Below are 17,713 nucleotides of genomic sequence, written 5' to 3' on the forward strand. Positions count from 1 at the left end.
TGTGTAATATTTGTACCATGAATAATCAGGGCAATTAAAAATGATAATGTAGGTGCATAACTATTGACTGGAGGAATGTTCATAATATGTGAAGAATGATAAAAACAATCCTCAAAAATACATAAAAAAACAGAGTAGTGTATGTCCCATTTCGGCTAATATAAACAAAATATTATCTCCTTTGTATCTGTTTAAGAAAGTCACTCATAGCCTTTGCCTTCTGTCTCTCATTCTTCACTATTATTCAAAATTCATGGCAGCTTTCTAAGTGCAATTAAAAATAAGAACTTTTTAAATTAAATTTATTTTTTACACTTTTGGCTGTGCTGCACAGCATATGGGGACTTCAGTTCCCTGACTGGGGATCAAATCCACACTCCCCCACACTGGAAATTCTGAGTCTTAACCACTGAACTGCCTTTTACCATTTTGAGACGTAAATTATCAACAAAACAAAACACTTGAGGAAAGTAAATGCTAAAAAATACTATTGTTGAGTCCAATATCATGTTTTGTAAAATACTCACATTGTAAAGACTATGCATGAGGTATTATAAATATTGTTGAAGCCCTGTAAGTAATGTAAAATCATAAACACTAAAAATCTTTAACATGCATAGCCTGCATCACTGCTGCTGCTGCTGCTGCTAAGTTGCCTCAGTCGTGTCCGACTCTGTGCGACCCCAGAGACGACAGCCCACCAGGCTCCCCTGTCCCTGGGATTCTCCAGGCAAGAACACTGCAGTGGGTTGCCATTTCCTTCTCCATTTTTATCACTATATATACACAAATAACTGCTACTATTTGTGGAGTGCTTACTATACACCAAGTACCCTAATACTGAAAGAATTAACTTATTTCCCTACTTTTATTACAAACTTTATATATATTACCTCATATTAGGTTTTCAAAGGGAATTATAGATATTTTAGGATTATACATATTTTATCTTCATTTTTTAATGTGAAAAGAAGCTTAGTGGGATTAGTAATTTTTGTAAGTCCATTACACAAATACGTAAAAGATGGAACCAAAATTGAAAGTCCAGTGCATTACTTTCTAGAGCTTGGGTTCCTTCAAATATAGCTTGCTATATTTCAGGAATGACTATGTGTAAGTGAGCTTACAAAGAAAGGGATATAGTAGTGGGGTCATTTACCATACAGATAAAATAACATAAGCTTGATAATAAAGGTGTGTTTGAAAGGGAAATATTTAAACTAAGAAAATACATGAAACAGACGTTCGTCCCAACTAAAACAAAAGTATCTAGAATTTCTGTTTTATTAAAAAAAAGCAAATCCAATCCACATGACTAGCAATCTGCCTTGACAAAAAGCACTAGACTTAGAATGAACTGTGCTCTAGTTTAGTCTTTTTTCCCATTTGTGACAACCTGGGAAAATATCTGGGCTGCACATATTTCAGTTCCAAAATGAGCATGGTACATTCAACCCTAACTAGTCTTCTTATCTAAGGTTTCAGTGACATCCTGATTCAAGAGGAGAATGACAGATATATTAAACTCCTAATTGGATAGTGATATCTACCAAGGGTTCATTAGGTAAAAAGATATCAGTGGTCTTTTGTAAAATTTCAATTACTATGTTGCCGAAAACTATAAGATAGTGGTTAAGACTATGAACTCAGCATATGAAAGATCTGTTTAAAGTTTTAAATCCACTGCTCCTTATGTGTCCAGCTGCATTCATCAGATTGTAAGTCCCCAGAACACCACGGCTATGTCTATGTTCTTTATGATGGATTATCAGGGACTAGAGAGTTGGACATTCGACAAAAGGAAAAATGATGAATAAATGAATTTAACTCTCTAGGCCAATATGGTAGTAATCCCTATATCATAAGGTTGTTGAAAGAATGGGATTAGTTAATACTTATAAAGTTTCTAATACAGTTCTTGGCAGATAGTTATAATTAAAAAAAAATAGAAACTATCTGAATTATAATTATGCAACACATCATAATCATTGCTTTACCCACGATTCCCAGACAAGCCTACATAAAGACTTTGAAAAGAATTATGAGAATGATTTACTCCTAACATATCATGCAAATGTGTGGTCTCTGAGTTACTGATATATTTTTCCCCTTTCATTTCTCAACATCAGGATCATAGAATTATAAGAATAAACATCAGGATTATAGAATTATGAGTACATATGCCTCGGATTGTTAAATACTACTGCTGTTTCTGAGAATTTGCCATCATTTATGCAGTCCACTTGGAGTCTGACTTTCATATTTCCACATTTCATTTGGGTGACAACTGCATGAGTGCACACAACTACTGTGCTTTTGCATTCTTGTCAACTGAAACTTTCTTCTGATGTTTGCTATGCTATGCTAAGTCGCTTCAGTCGTGTCCGACTCTGTGCGACCCCATAGACGGCAGCCCACCAGGCTCCGCTGTCCCTCGGATTTTCCAGGCAAGAGTACTGGAGTGGGGTGCCATTGCCTTCTCCGTCTTCTGATGTTTAGTTGCTTGCAATTCTTCCTCTTCCTTAAACAAAAACAGCACAGAATGAAAACAAAAATGCTACCTACAGGCGCTCATCATTATTTTCTTTCTTCCAGAGAACCAGCGTGTAAAAACGACAAAGAAAATCTCTTTACCCTCAACTTCAGGTAGTTTATCATCAACCTGGAGTAGTTAGAAATGTAATTTCTCTCTTCTCTAATTCTGAAAGGATTTAAATAAAAGTTTCAATAGATACCCAGCCAAAATACATTCCCTTTTAATTTTTATGAATATCACGGTAGGTTTCTCAGTAGCCAAGTCGTGTGCAACTCTTCATGACCCCATGGACTCCAGCACACCAGGTTTCTCTGTCCCTCACCATCTCCCAGAGTTTGCCCAGGTTCATGTTCTACCATGTTCATGTTCTACCATGTTCATGTTCATGGTAAGTATGAGTATAATTATAGCATCTTTCCAATGACAATGAAATCAAGTTAATAAAAAGAAGTTGCTGTTATTGCTCTTTGTTCACTAGAAACGAGTACAGCATACCAATATGGTCTATTTTATATTTGTATATAAATTAATTTGAATCATAGTATATATAAAGGGAAAAGGACTTCAGCCCAGCATCTTGCCTTGGATTGGATTCTTCAGAAGAAACTTAATTGAGAATTTACAGCAAGTGATAATATTAAGGAGGCACCCTTAGCCAGACTGGTAAGAAAATAGAAAAGCAGGACAGAGAAGTTAAGAAAGGGTGTGATTTCAGGCAAAATTCCAGCCTTAGGCTGATCATGAAGGGGAGCTCTGCAGGGTAAATAACACCTCAGAGTCTATTCTAACTAGCAACAGAGGGGCTGAGCCTTTACACTCTTGCACAAAGCCGTCTCTGGCTAAGAGCTGCTTCAGGGGCATGTAAATTATCATGTATTTCCAACTGCTTGCATTTTCCAGTGAATTGTGTCCGATTTTATACAGAGCAGCAGAGGATCAAGTAATTAGAAGTGAAAGGACACAGACATTGGGGAAAGCATATAGAGAAACAGTAAAAGAACACAAGGAGAACACTGAGTGTCTATTAGATGGAGTAAGGAAAACTGGGTTCTGAGATACTCATGTAAAGACCAGAGAGGACTTCCTTGGTGGTCCAGTCGTTAACACTGCAAGCTGCCAATGCTAGAGACATGAGTTCAATCCCTGGTCGGCCAACTAAGATCCCACATGCCCTGTAGCATGGCCTAAAGATTTTTTTAAAAAGTTTAAAACTGCCAAAGACACATAGCTAGTCAGTGGTAGAGTCTGTCTCTTGATTCATAATCCAAGATATCTTGAGCTAGTTTAAGACAAGTGCTAGTATGTCAAACCTTGATAATTCCAATTAATTTAAAAAGTAAGATTTGTTAGTTTCTGACTTATATTACAACTCCCCCATATGGCAATGGCAATATTAAAATTATTATTGTGGGCCCTTCTACTACTAAAGGTATTTACAGTTCTAAACTTCCTTTTGACTTTTAAAAACTCGGTCAAGCAGACATTCAACTTGTGTTTTAGGAGATAATTTTTCATTAAGTTAAAAAAAAACTTTCTAGAGAAAACAATAAAAATTTCATGAATTTTCTGACAAATCAGAAAATTTGCTGTTTGCTAGGCCCATAAACAAAACTTATGATTACAGATCTGTTCCAACTGTATTGAACACAATACATAAAATTTCCCTAATATCCATATTTTTGCTAACTCACTTTTACTTAATAACTCTCAAATGTAAACTCATTACACATCTTTATGTCAGTCAAGGCTGTTCTGAATGAAACTTCATAGATCTTTAGCTTCTGAAAAGGAAATTTGTCTTAAAGTGTTCATATTTAGACTTACATTAGATATTATTGATTACATATCACATCTCCTGCTCTGTGTCTGTGGTTTGCAAAGAATAATAACAAAATTGGTAGTGATGCAATCGTTGTTTCAACTTTCCTTAAAACATTTTTTATTTAAAATCTAAATTATGCAATCAGGGAAAATTGGGAAGAGAATTAGAGAGACATATTAAAAGATTAAAAGATGCTTCAAAACTATTTCTTAATTTCATGAACAGATTTTCATCACTGTATAACCAAAGAAAAAGTATATAGAAAGCGTATAAATAACAAAATATTCCCTTTCTGTTTATGAAGAAACAGAATAAGACTCGTTCTTCTAAGAGGACAGATATTATGACAGGATGGTTATTACTTCACTAGGAGGGTGAAAGTTGGTTTGAAAATTGGTCATATAAATTATTTTAATTGCATAAGAGAACACAAGAAGTCTTCTCAAGTTTACTTACATGATTATGTTTCACCTGTGACTTATGAAAGCCACTGAAATGACACGTGAAAGATACAAAAGTGAAAATGAAGTCGCTCAGTCATGTCCGACTCTTTGAGACCCCATGGACTGTAGCCTACCAGGCTTCTCCGTCCATGGGGTTCTCCAGGCAAGAATACTGGAGTGGGTTGCCTTTTCCTTCTCCAGGAGATCTTCCCATCCCAGGGATTGAACCCAGGTCTCCCACATTGTAGGCAGACGCTTTTACGGTCTGAGCCACAGACTGGCATGGTACTTTTACATAGTAGGCATTTAAACAAGCACATCTGATGTACAAATGTTTTCTTGTTAAAAACACAAATGCAAAGTCAATTCTTGAGAGTACATAATAAACAATATTTTTAGATCGTCTTTCCTATGATGTTGTACTTTGATTTTTCTCTTATATCTGGTTGTTAAGCAGTCACTAAGTTGGGTGTGATTCCTTGCAACTTCATGGACTGCAGGGCTCCCGGGTCTTTCACTAACTCCTGGAGTCTGCTCAAATTCACATCCTTTGAGTCAATGATTCTATGTAATCATTTTATCCTCTGCCACTCTCATCTTCTTTGCCTTCAATCTTTATCAGAATCAAGGTCTTTCCTATTTAGCTTGGTAATTTTCCCTCTTTCAAGCATCCTATCAGCAGCAGACCTTAGAAAAACAAATACTTAATTAACTATCTCTTTTAGGGCTTCCCTGATAGCTCAGTTGGTAAAGAATACACCTGCAATGCAGGAGACCCCAGTTCAATTCCTGGGTTGGGAAGATCTGCTGGAGAAGGGAGAAACTACCTACTCCAGTATTCTTGGGCTTCCTTTGTGGCTCAGCTTATAAAGAATCCACCTGCAGTGTGAGAGACCAGGGTTTGATCCCTGGGTTGGGAAGATCCCCTGGAGAAGAGAAAGGCTACCCATTCCAGTATTCTGGCCTGGAGAATTTCATGGATTATACAGTCCATAGGGTCAAAAAGAATTCACTTTCTGTCTTGGGCTTCCCAGGTGGCCTTGATGGTAAATAACCTACCTACAAATTCAGGAGACAAAAGAGACAGGGGTTTGATCCCTGGGAAGATCCCCTGGAGGAGGAAATGGCAACCTACTCCAGTATTCTTACCTGAAGAATGCTCACAGACAGAGAAGTCTGGCAGGCTACAGTCCATGGGGTTGCAAAAAGTCGGACATGACTGAAGTGACTTAGCACACCCTTCCTGTCTAGCCCATGAAAGGTATCATCTAGGCAAATCTGTCTCCATTTCATAGAAGAGTCATTTTGTTTCTGCTTTAATTGTGCATTACTTTAATTTCATATTTTATGGCTTTTTGCTAAGTTGCTAAGTCACTTCAGTTGTGTCTGACTCTGTGTGACCCCATAGACAGCAACCCACCAGGCTCCTCTGTCCCTGGGATTCTCCAGGCAAGAACATTGGAGTGGGTTGCCATTTCCTTCTCCAATGCATGAAAGTGAAAAGTGAAAGGGAATTCACTCAGTCGTGTCCGACTCTGTGCGACCCCATGGACTGCAGCCTACCAGGCTCCTCGGTCCATAGGATTTTCCAGGCAAGAGTACTGGAGTGGGGTGCCATTGCCTTCTCCATTTATGGCTTAAAGCTCTTCAACTAATAGATTATTTCAACTGCATGTGTTCATTTTATTATATTTAAATGTATACTGGGATTCACAAAGCTCATGGTTTCAGAGACAATTATCACATTACCTTAAATAAGTCTATGTTGTGAAAATGATTGTAATTATCACTCAAAACCTAATAAAATGGAGTTCTGCTGCAGTTACCTTCATCTTGAAATTCTGTCTCTTCTAACTACCACTGAAGTCTATCATAGTCCAGATATTAACACGGAAGAATTTTTTGCATATATCCCCAGAACAACTCCAACTTAACATTTCCATTTGGGGATAAAGAATTCACTTATTTCTTACACTAATTAACAAAGAATCCCAATAACTCTGAGCAGGAAGTGTTGGCAAAGTACCAGGATATAGGGACTCTCACTCTTACATAAAAAAGTCAAAAATGCAAACTTGGGAAATAAGAATAGAAATACCAAGAAGAACCACTGAAAGGTTTCACATGTATGCCATGCTGCGGAGTAGACATTTATTCTATGATGGAACTGTAGGAGTGGTGCCTGACAAGAGAAGGAAATGAGAAACAGCACTTGGTTTTTCATCTGCCTCTTTGTTGTGAAAAACCTACAGTTCATAAAAATCAAGGAAGGAAACTAGTATTGGTCTGAACACATGCTATGTACCAAGTTTTAGGTTGAACCCAGGTCTCCTGCACTGAAAGTGGATTCTTTACCATCTGAGCTCAAACAGTAAGAAATCCGTCTTCAATGCAGGACACGCAGGTTTGATCCCTGGTCCAGGAAGATCCCCTGGAGAAGGAAATGACAACCCACTCCAGTATTCTTGCCTGGAAAACACTATGGACAGAGGAGCCTGGTGGGCTCCTGGAATCACAAAGAATTGGACACAACTTGGCAACTGAACAACAACAAAAGAGGGTCATCTTTTAGAAGGTCACCTTTACACAACTCTTTGAGATAAGTAATATGAACATTCAAATGAAAAAGATATGTAAGTTAGTACCAGAACTAGGATTTATTTTAAGTCAGGGCAGGTCCAAATCAGGTCAGACTATCTCTCGGTGATGGAGTAAGTCATTGTTATAACCTAGTAATATCCAAAACTCATAGAGGGAGGTCTTCTAATTTTCAATCTGACATGTAAAGAACTTGTAAGTCATTACTCTATTCTCCATAACAATGAAAAAAACAAACTAAAAATCAACTACTATTCTTAGACTCATTAAAGAGTTAGGATTATAGGGCATGCTGCTACCCGCAAAACTGGAGAGACAGGTAGATACAGAGCTTCATGGTTCACCAGGAGTGGCAGCCCAGGAGCAGTGTCCTGTAGCTGGAAGTAGTATCGTAGGAATACTTAAAATGTAATTGCTGTTGTTGTTGTTCAGTCGCTAAGTCATGTCCGCCTTTGTGTGACCTCATGGACGGTAGCACGCTAGGCTCCTCTGTCCTCTATTACCCAGAGCTTGCTCAAATTTAGGTCCATTGAGTCAGTGATGCTACCTAACCATCTTATCCTCTGCTGCCCCCTTCTCCTTTTGCCTTCAATCTTTCCCAGCATCAGGGTCTTTTCCAATTAAAAGTCAGAGTAAGTGTGAAAGAGTCTTCTTTGAACCTCCATCAACGTTGTCTAACTCACTTTTCTGTGTCCAGACTGAGTAACCAGGCAGGTCTGGTCCCAGCTTAAGGGTGGGAAAGATATACATTGTGACTTTCAATGATTAAAAAGGAAAAAAAAAAAAAAAAAAAAAAAAAAAAAAAAAAAAAAAAAAAGAAAAAAAAAAAAAAAAAAAAAAAAAAAAAAAAAAAAAAAAAACAGCCTATGAAATGAGATCACATATCACAGAGTGTTTAAAAAATCCTCTACTTAGAACAAACTCTTCTGAAATGTGACTGCAACCTAGAGGTTTTTGATCACAGATGAAGCATGCTGGTAATCAAAAGTCTGTGCCTGTCTGCCATTTTCAACAGAAATAGCTACAAAACAATCAGTGAGATTAAAGGAATGGTTACCTCAGCAGATGAAGAAAACAGAGCATTTTTTACATAAAATTTCCTTGTTTTTTTATGCTCAATCTCTTATCATTCAAGTCATACCCATGAGCTTCAAAGCAAATTTATGAAAAACCAAATAGAAAATGCAAACTGTAAATTGGCTAAAAACAGTAACAGTAGCAACAACAAAATCTACCCATTTCAGAAGAATGTGGCTACAAAAAAGAGGAAAAAAATAGTTAACACACTTAAAATACATGATCATGATTTATTTCTCTTTCTACCCAAACCAAAAAATAAATTAGACAGATTCACACACGTGAGGCTATTGGTATTGAAATGAGTATTTCAATTATCATTTCCTCCAATCCCTAATCAGAAATCCAATCTGTTCTTTCAGAAAAAGCTCCTGGCTTAAAAATTTTTAATCTCTGCAAAACTGTTTTATACCCACATTGTTTTCTTTAATAGCTTCATCCTGTTAATCGCTAAAGTTTTATGTGTATTTATGTAAGGCATGGAGTGCATTATGCATTACGCATCCTGCTGTTAGCTTCAGGGCAACAGGGCAGTGCTCCATGAATACATGGGCGTGTATTGAAAGATTATGGATGATTTTCATCTTTCCTGAAAATTAGTAATGATTTTTTCAAGGTGAAAAAAAAATAAAAAAACAGATCCTGATGTGAGAAGAGAAAACATTACAATAGGGAGACAAAAGTAAAAATGTTTCCTTAGGCCTCCTGTTTCAAAATACAACACAATTTTATCTTATCTTCAGATATTATTGCAGTCAGGTTTCAATATCCTTTTTCTGCATGCACCTAGTAAACTTTAGATGGCCACCATTCCTAGTATCCAGTCAGGGATGAGCTACCATAACCTCTTCTGCTAAAGCCTCTTGCCTGATCTTCCTGCTACTCTCCCACCTTGGAGTCTATCTCAGATGCCAAAGTAATTCTTCTTTTTTTAATTTTTTAATTGGAGTAACTGCTTTTCAATGCTGTGTTAGTTTCTGCTGTACAGCAAAATGAATCTGCTCTTTGTTTGTACAAATATGTCCCTTCCTTGTAACAAGATAGCCTTTACGTAGGTAGCCTATACATGGGGAGCCTCCCTCCACCTCCTGGAGCCCATTCCTGTAGGTCATCACAGAGCACTGAGTTGAGCTCCCTGTGTTATACAGCAGCTTCTTACTAACTATCTATTTTATAAATGTTAGGGTATAAATGTCAGTGCTACTCTTTCAGGTCATCCCACCCTCTCCTTCCCTTCCTATTTCCACATATCCCTTATCTACATCTGTGTTTCTATTCCTGTCCTAAAAATAGGTTCAGGACATGGAAACAATGTTAATGGTCATCAACAGATGAATGGATAAAAAAGACGTGGTACATATATACAATGGAATATTAACCCAGTCATAAGAAGAACTGTACAAAAAAGATCTTCATGACCCAGATAATCAGGATGGTGTGATCACTCACCTAGAGCCAGACATCCTGGAATGTAAAGTCAAGTGGGCCTTAGGAAGCATCACTACAAACAAAGCTAGTAGAGGTGATGGAATTCTAGTTGAGCTATTTCAAATCCTAAAACATGATGCTGTTAAAGTGTTGCACTCAATATGCCAGCAAATTTGGAAAACTCAGCAGTGGCCAAGGGACTGGAAAAGTCAGTTTTCATTCCAATCCCAAAGAAAGGAAATTCCAAAGAATGCTCAAACTACCGCACAATTGCACTCATCTCACACGTTATTAAAGAATGCTCAAAAATCTCCAAGCCAGGTTTCAGCAATATGTGAACCATTATCTTCCAGATGTTCAAGCTGGTTTTAGAAAAGGCAGAGGAACCAGAGATCAAATAGTTAACATCCCATGGATCATTGAAAAAGCAAACGAGTTCCATAAAAACATCTATTTCTGCTTTATTGACTATGCCAAAGCCTTTGCCTGTATGGATCACATTAAACTGTATCAAATTTTAAAGAGATGGGAAAACCAGACCATCTGACCTGCCTCTTGAGAAACCTGTATGCAAGTCAGGAAGCAACAGTTAGAACTGGACATGGAACAACAGACTTGTTCCAAATAGGAAAAGGAGTACTTCAAGGCTGTATATTGTCACCCTGCTTATTTAACTTATATGCAAAGTACATCATGAGAAATGCTGGGCCAGAAGAAGCACAAGCTGAAATCAAGATTTCTGGGAGAAATATCAATAAGCTCAGATATGCAGATGACACCACCCTTATGGCAGAAAGTGAAGTAGAACTAAAGAGCCTCTTGATGAAAGTGAAAGAGGAGAGTGAAAAAGTTGGCTTAAAGCTCAACATTCAGAAAACTAAGATCATTGAATCTGGTCCCATCACTTCATGGCAAATGGCACATAGATGGGGAAACAGTGGAAACAGTGGCTAACTTTATTTTTTGGGGCTCCAAAATCACTGCAGATGGTGACTGAAGCCATGAAATCAAAAGATGCTTACTCCTTGGAAGCAGTTATTACCGACCTAGACAGCATATTAAAAAACAGAGATATCACTTTGTCAACAAAGGTCCATCTAGTCAAAGCTATGGTTTTTCCTGTGGTCATGTATGGATATGAGAGTTGGACTGTGAAGAAAGCTGAGAACCGAAGAATTGATGCATTTGAACTGTGGTGTTGGAGAAGACTCTTGTGAGTCCCTTAGACTGTAAGTAGCTCCAACCAGTCCATCCTAAAGGAGATCAGTCCTAGGTGTTCATCAGAAGGACTGATGTTGAAGCTGAAACTGCACTACTTTGGCCACCTCATGTGAAAAGCTGACTCATTTGAAAAGACCCTGATGCTAGGAAAGATTGAGGGCAGGAGGAGAAGGGGACCACAGAGGATGGGATGGTTGGATTGCATCACCAACTCAATGGACATGAGTTGGGTAAGTTCCGGGAGTTGGTGATGGACAGGGAGGCCTGGCATGCTGTGGTCCATGGGGTCACAAAGAGGGGGACATGACTGAGCAAATGAACTGAACTGAACTGAACTGAAAAAAGAATGAAATTGGGTCACTTGTAGAGGCATGGATGGACCTGGAGAGTGTCATATATAGTGAAGTAAATAAGAAAGAGAAAAACAAATATCACATATCACATACACCAAAAACCTTCTGAAAGCCTACAATTCTCCCAGGATCCTCACCCTCTCCCTCCCTCTTTCTTTTCCCTCTGGCTCCTCCTCACACAACTCCAATACTCCAGCCTCTCCTATTTTCACAACACCCTGTGCACATATCTGGGCCTTTGCACTCTTTTTTCCTTCTTCTGTGAAAGCTATTTACCTCCAGAGTCTATGTGGCTAATTTCCCCACTCCTTTTGGTATTTACTCCATGTGTGAATGCTTTATTTACCTCTCTACTTACACATTTATGCTTGTGCTCCCCCACACTCTAATATTATTTCCTTTGCTCATTCATTTTACTTGTTTGCTTTCTATTATCTGTATCTACCAGCTATGATGTAAGATCCACTAGAACAGGCACTTTTGTATGCTGTTAACTGATAAACACAGCATCTAGAATATTGTCCAGAACACACTGAGTGCACAAAATATTTGTTGAATCAAAATGCTGAAACTTGACACTTTCCCCAGCAGCCTACATCCCAACACGATTCTTCCTGTACATTCAATCTTTTGCCAAACACACTCTCACAGATGATGAAAAACATTTTTTTAATTTTTGTGACATGCCAAATTTCATATAAATTGCAACTACCTGGTTGATGAACATAATAGATAATGCAAGCAGTGTGTTAAATACTTTTTTCAAATGAGCATCAGAGCATAAACCAGTATAAAATACTCACAATTTATATTTCTATCCACTCTATTTCTTCTGATAACAACCAGAGATCAATAACCCTTTTAAAGAGTAGAACCCATTATTAATTGAGGCCAAGAAACTGGGTCTTTGAAAAACATGAATCAAACAGAATGGTACTGGCACATTTTGATCTATCATATATTTAAGTTTTCTGTTAATACTAATAATACCTGACATTTTTTTTTATTTTGAAACAACAGTAGCACTGAGTCATATTATCCCACACAAGACAAACATTTTTCTTCACTGGCATAAATTATCAGAGACCTGCCAGCTTTGGAATACTAGATGAAAGACTTCCAACCTTTGGCTTTCTCTGGATATTTCAGTTTTAATACATATATTATGATTTCTTAATTTTCATTTGTATATATGTTGGAGATGTTATTGTTGACATGATATGCAGAATACCAAATTCTAATTCATTACTCATTTAAGAACATAAAAGTATTGATATAAATAAAATTGGGACTTCCTGGAGTCTTTCCTGAATCTCTTGGTGATGTGTTGCTTGGTTGGTCCACCCTGAATGCCTCATGTGAGGTAGCAATTCACATTAAAAAATTTAAATTGCAGTTTTACTCAGCCTATAAATTCTACACTTTCCTTCCCAATGAAAAGCACTATATTCTTTGCTTGTTTGTTTGTTTGTTTATTTTGGGAAGTCAGTGTCTGGTTCACACACTCTCCACACTCAGACACTCCTCAAGTGTTTATTCCATAGTCAGTTACTGCAGAGGAAAGAAACACAATCGCACACAGGTTGAAAGCAAAAAATATACAATTTCACACAATATATCCAGTTTTCAACCGCTATAGGTATACAGGTACAGTACAACATAGAGTCGATGAAGGAAATCTAACGGCTCAGGCTTTATAAGCACTGAGGAATCCAAGAAGAATGTTACCATCCATGTTAACAAAATTCGAGTGCTTTGAAGAGCAAACTGGAGGCCTATCCACAGATGTCTTTCATTTCACAGGAACTCCACATTTCATAGAGAGTTCCGTGATTCTGTAATTTCCAATTCTTTGCTAGCCCTTTCTGTTTGTGGTAAAACCGTTCTCCTCCATTTCTCTTTAAGGCAAACTCCCATGAGCACTACAGGCATGCCAGGTGGGGGTCCCGTCAGGAGCCACGTGGATGAGCCAGGCCCACAGTGCGTGGGGAGGATGATGGGGGGAGGTGGGGGTGGGGAAGGAAGAGAGGCAGGAACTTCGAGAAGCTGCCTCATCTGAGGTTGGGATCAGAATGGCTGTCACCTGCCTGACCCCACCCAGAGAAGAATGGAGCAGACAGACTCCTGACCACATAGCTCGACCTGAGCAGGTCAGCTGCCTCTCCCATCCTTCCATGTGTAAAAACTGTTACCCTTTGCAGGCCTCCCTCTGCCTCGAGGTGAGTTCACTTAAAGACTGAATGTGCAAGCCTGAGTTTGGGGCATAAGTTAGAGTATCTGGTCCCAGGAGGCGCTGCCACGGCACTCTGGCCACTGTGGTAGTAAGAAACATGGCCCACTGTTGCCAGAACTTTTTCTCTAGAGAAGCTGAAAATTCAGATTCATATGAGCCCTCTGATTCCAAAAGGATGCAATTTATTTACATTCTGGCCAAACCATTCTCAGAAATAAAAAACATGGGTAAAAATAAGAGCCAACAGGGCAGACCATGGCCCACAAGCCCCATAGCCTGCCTGCTTCCTGTCATTTCTACATCAAATCTCTCTGAGGCATGTGAATCAGAACTTCTGGGGTCTTAACTGTTCACAGGACATTTTTTGGATTTTTTTTTTTTTTTAAGCCTAAAAGACAGTAGTCTGTCTCCATTCTCGTTCTTTGAAATTTTTCAGTCTTATAGGGAACTCGAATTGGGGCAACCCTTCTCTCCTTAGTTAAAATATTTCAATCATACACATGATGAAGAGAGTACCACATTGAACTGAGGGAAGGGGCTGCTGACAAATAGGGGGAGCAGAGGATTCTGAAAAATCAAAACAGTAAAAGGAAAGTTGAGCTGTTTTCTTCAAGTGTCTCTGATTCCCACACAGGTCAGCTCCTCCATCCTCAGGCAGCTGACAGGCCTGTCTCCCAGTCTTCTTAACTTCATCACTTGATGTCTCGGCTGTCAGCGGGTTGCCCTGAGCCCTAGTAAGAGGTGTGCAGGGCTTCCTGGACACGGAGGGAGTGGTGCCTTCCAGCCACTCCCTGTATAATTCCTGCACGTGTGTTCTGGCCTCCAGGAGCTGCACGGAGATGTCAGTGTAGAGGCCTTTCATCTTCTGCAGCAGGGCCTTTTCTATGTGCCTATCCTCGGTCTGAGCTTGGCCTCTGCCATTGAGGCATACCCCAACACAAACAAGAACCTCCACAAAGTGATAAAGGAACTTGCCCTTCCATTTTAGGACCCCATTCTGGATGTTTCAAAAGCCATAAGCTGCAGCAAAGTGCAAGAAGACCTCTCCGCTCTTGTCGAGGGTGACCTCCTGGAAGTCTTTGTTCCTCAGAGCATGGTAGGAGACCTCCCCCACGTCCTCACTGAACAGCTCCTTGCCTGCATGTCTGAAGATATGTGCCAGGTACCCATCAGAGCTGGCTCCATCGTGGTGCCTCAGCTCCTCCTCTTTCACATCTCCAGAGTGCGCAGGGCAGCATGTCTCATCGAGAGGTAACTCTGTTCCATCATCTGAGCTATTTTACCTGAGGTCAGCACGAAGTCAGTCAGCGCCCTGGGAAACCCGAGAGACATGAGGATGTCTTCCTGAAGGGCCTCCAGCTTCTTGTCATAGCATGGAGCCACGATAACATGGAAAACCTTGTCAGGGGACAGATTCTGTGGTCTGGCAACGTAGTACTTCACCAGGGATCCCATGATCTGCTAGGAAGACGTGACAGTGCAGAGGTGGGGGGTGACGGGGTGTCACAGCATCTGCTCAGCCTATCGGACCCAACCAGGATCCTCAGGCAGAGGTCAGCATGGGTAATGAGGGCTCTTCTTCATTGTGCTTGCGGAATCGATGCACAAACTCTTTTGACTCTCCAGGATGCTGAAACCTGCAGCGATCGTTGTATCTAAGACATAATGAACTCCGAGACTTTTGAGGAAACCAGAGTCTTCTGGATGCATCAGTCACACTGAGGCTGAATTTAGCAGGAAAATAAGGCATAGACTGGGGACACACCGACACTACCAGCACCTTGTGCTTTGAGGTATCCCGTTTCTTGTTGAGGTTCAGAACTCAGAAGAAGTCCTTGGCATTCTGCTGGGAAACCTGGACTCCTTCCTCCGCAGACACGCAGCTGTCCCAGGTCAGGCAAATATCTTGGCATCAGCCAATTTGTGGAATTCTCCCTTCTCTCCATTCTCCTGGGCTAGACTTGGTACATTGATTGATACATTCTATTTGGTCATCGGTTTTTGTTTTTACACTACATTCCTTCTGCGTACAGTGCTCACAATTTATCTGGAGCTAGGCAGGCAGGTCCGGATGTGCAGCCTGAGGGGAGCAGAGACCCGCGGTCACCACCACCTGCCGCCCCTGTTGTCGTCCGGTGCTGCCCTCTGAAGAGCACTATACTCTTTAGGAAGCAGGAAGTCATTCTTAGCCTACTTCTGACTGGCACTAGACTTGCAGCAGGCAAATCGCTCTCTAAATTTCCTAAAGCAAATAATACAGCAGTGTTAGAGCGTTTGTTATATACCCTTTTATTTGTGAACTTTGGCATAATGATATCTTACATGGTTTTTACAGTTCCAAAGATATTCCCACATACTTTTTTTTTTCTTTTAGCTGTATAAGCCCTGTGAAAGATGGAATGTATTTTATTCCCCAAATGTTACATGAAAAGTAAATAAGACCTCAGAAGGTCAAATAATTTCCCTCAGGTTGAACACTAGGTAATTTTCCATTGAATGTTAGTGAAACATCCCTGAAGCCCTGATTCCTTTCAGTCTAATTTTTAAATACTACTCTAAATATTATCCACTCTACATGCAGAGATAAAGAATGCAGGTAATGATCATTTAATATGCATATTTGCCTTTTGGATGATCCCAGTATTCTTACTGGAAAAATCTCACGGGCAGAGGAGCCCATGAGGTTGCAAAGAGTCAGACACAACTCAGTGATTGAGCATGCATGCACGCCTTTGGGATTCTTCGTATGTAAATGAATTGCTTAAAACCTCGCTCCACTTTACAATTGTGTCACTTGTCCATCTCAAGTTTTAGGGGTTCTTTGTATATTTTCTTGCTTGTGTGTAAATATCTTGCTAAGTCTGTCACTTCTGTTTCTACTGTGTTCACAATACTTTTTCCTGTAAACAGTTTTAAAAGTTTAATCTAATCACATTTGTACATATCTGTACATATTTATAATTTGTGTTTATTGGGGCTTAATTAATAAATCCTTCTCATGGACAAAGGAGCTGGCAGGCTACAGTCCATGGGGTTGCAAAGAGTCAGACATGACTGAGAGACTAACTTTTGCACTTTTAATATATGCTGTTAATAATGATATTTTGCTATATTTGTGTAGGAATGTGTAAAATTTGATTATTGTGTACAGAATGAGGTAGAGATCTATTTTTTTCCATATGAGCATCCGTACTGTCATGATACTATTTTTAAGTGGTCCATAAGTCTCCTCTAGTGTGATATGGTTTGTATTTAATTAATTGGTTCCCAAATACATAAAGTTTCCTTATGGCATTTCTTTGGTCTGTTTATCCAATGATACACTATATCATAGTGTTTTCAATTACTTTTACTTTAATTAAATCTTGAAGTACTATCAAGAAAATCAGTATTTTTTTTGTATTTTCCTTCATTGACTTGATATTCTTATTCTTTACTCTTCAATGAATATTGAGATCTATTTCTAATTCTCTGCTATAGTCTGTTAGTTTATAGGATCTCTTTGATGTAATGCACAGTTTTATTACTTATGAATAATGTCAATTTGGACTCCTCTATTTTAATCTCTGGTGTTGGTGTATGTGTATATAAATATATATTATTTTTCTTATTTCACATGACTTGCTCAACTCTCCATTAAAATGATGACTAGGGACTATGCAAAAGCCTTTGACTGTGTGGATCACAATAAAATGTGGAAAATTCTGAAAGAGATGGGAATACCAGATCAACTGACATGCCTCTTGAGAAATATGTGTACAGGTCAGGAAGCAACAGTTAGAACTAGACATGGAACAACAGACTGGTTCCAAATAGGAAAAGGAGTACATCAAGGCTGTATATTAGCACCCTGCTTATTTAACTTATATGCAGAGTACATCATAAGAAACGCAGGGCTGGATGAAGCACAAGCTGGAATCAAGTCTGCTGGGAGAAATATCAATAACTTCTGATATGCAGACGATACCACCATTATGGCAGAAAGTGAAGAAGAACTAAAGA

General features: G+C 39.1%; 1 pseudogene; it reads right to left on the reverse strand.

The window, feature by feature from the left end:
* Window positions 1–14,442: 14,442 nt before the first annotated feature.
* LOC104998512 overlaps window positions 14,443–17,713 on the reverse strand; it is a 117,834-nt pseudogene continuing 114,563 nt past the window's right edge.

This window comes from Bison bison, unplaced genomic scaffold, assembly GCF_000754665.1.
Source record: "Bison bison bison isolate TAMUID 2011002044 unplaced genomic scaffold, Bison_UMD1.0 scf7180017864330, whole genome shotgun sequence".
In the NCBI taxonomy this organism is placed as follows: domain Eukaryota; kingdom Metazoa; phylum Chordata; class Mammalia; order Artiodactyla; family Bovidae; genus Bison; species Bison bison.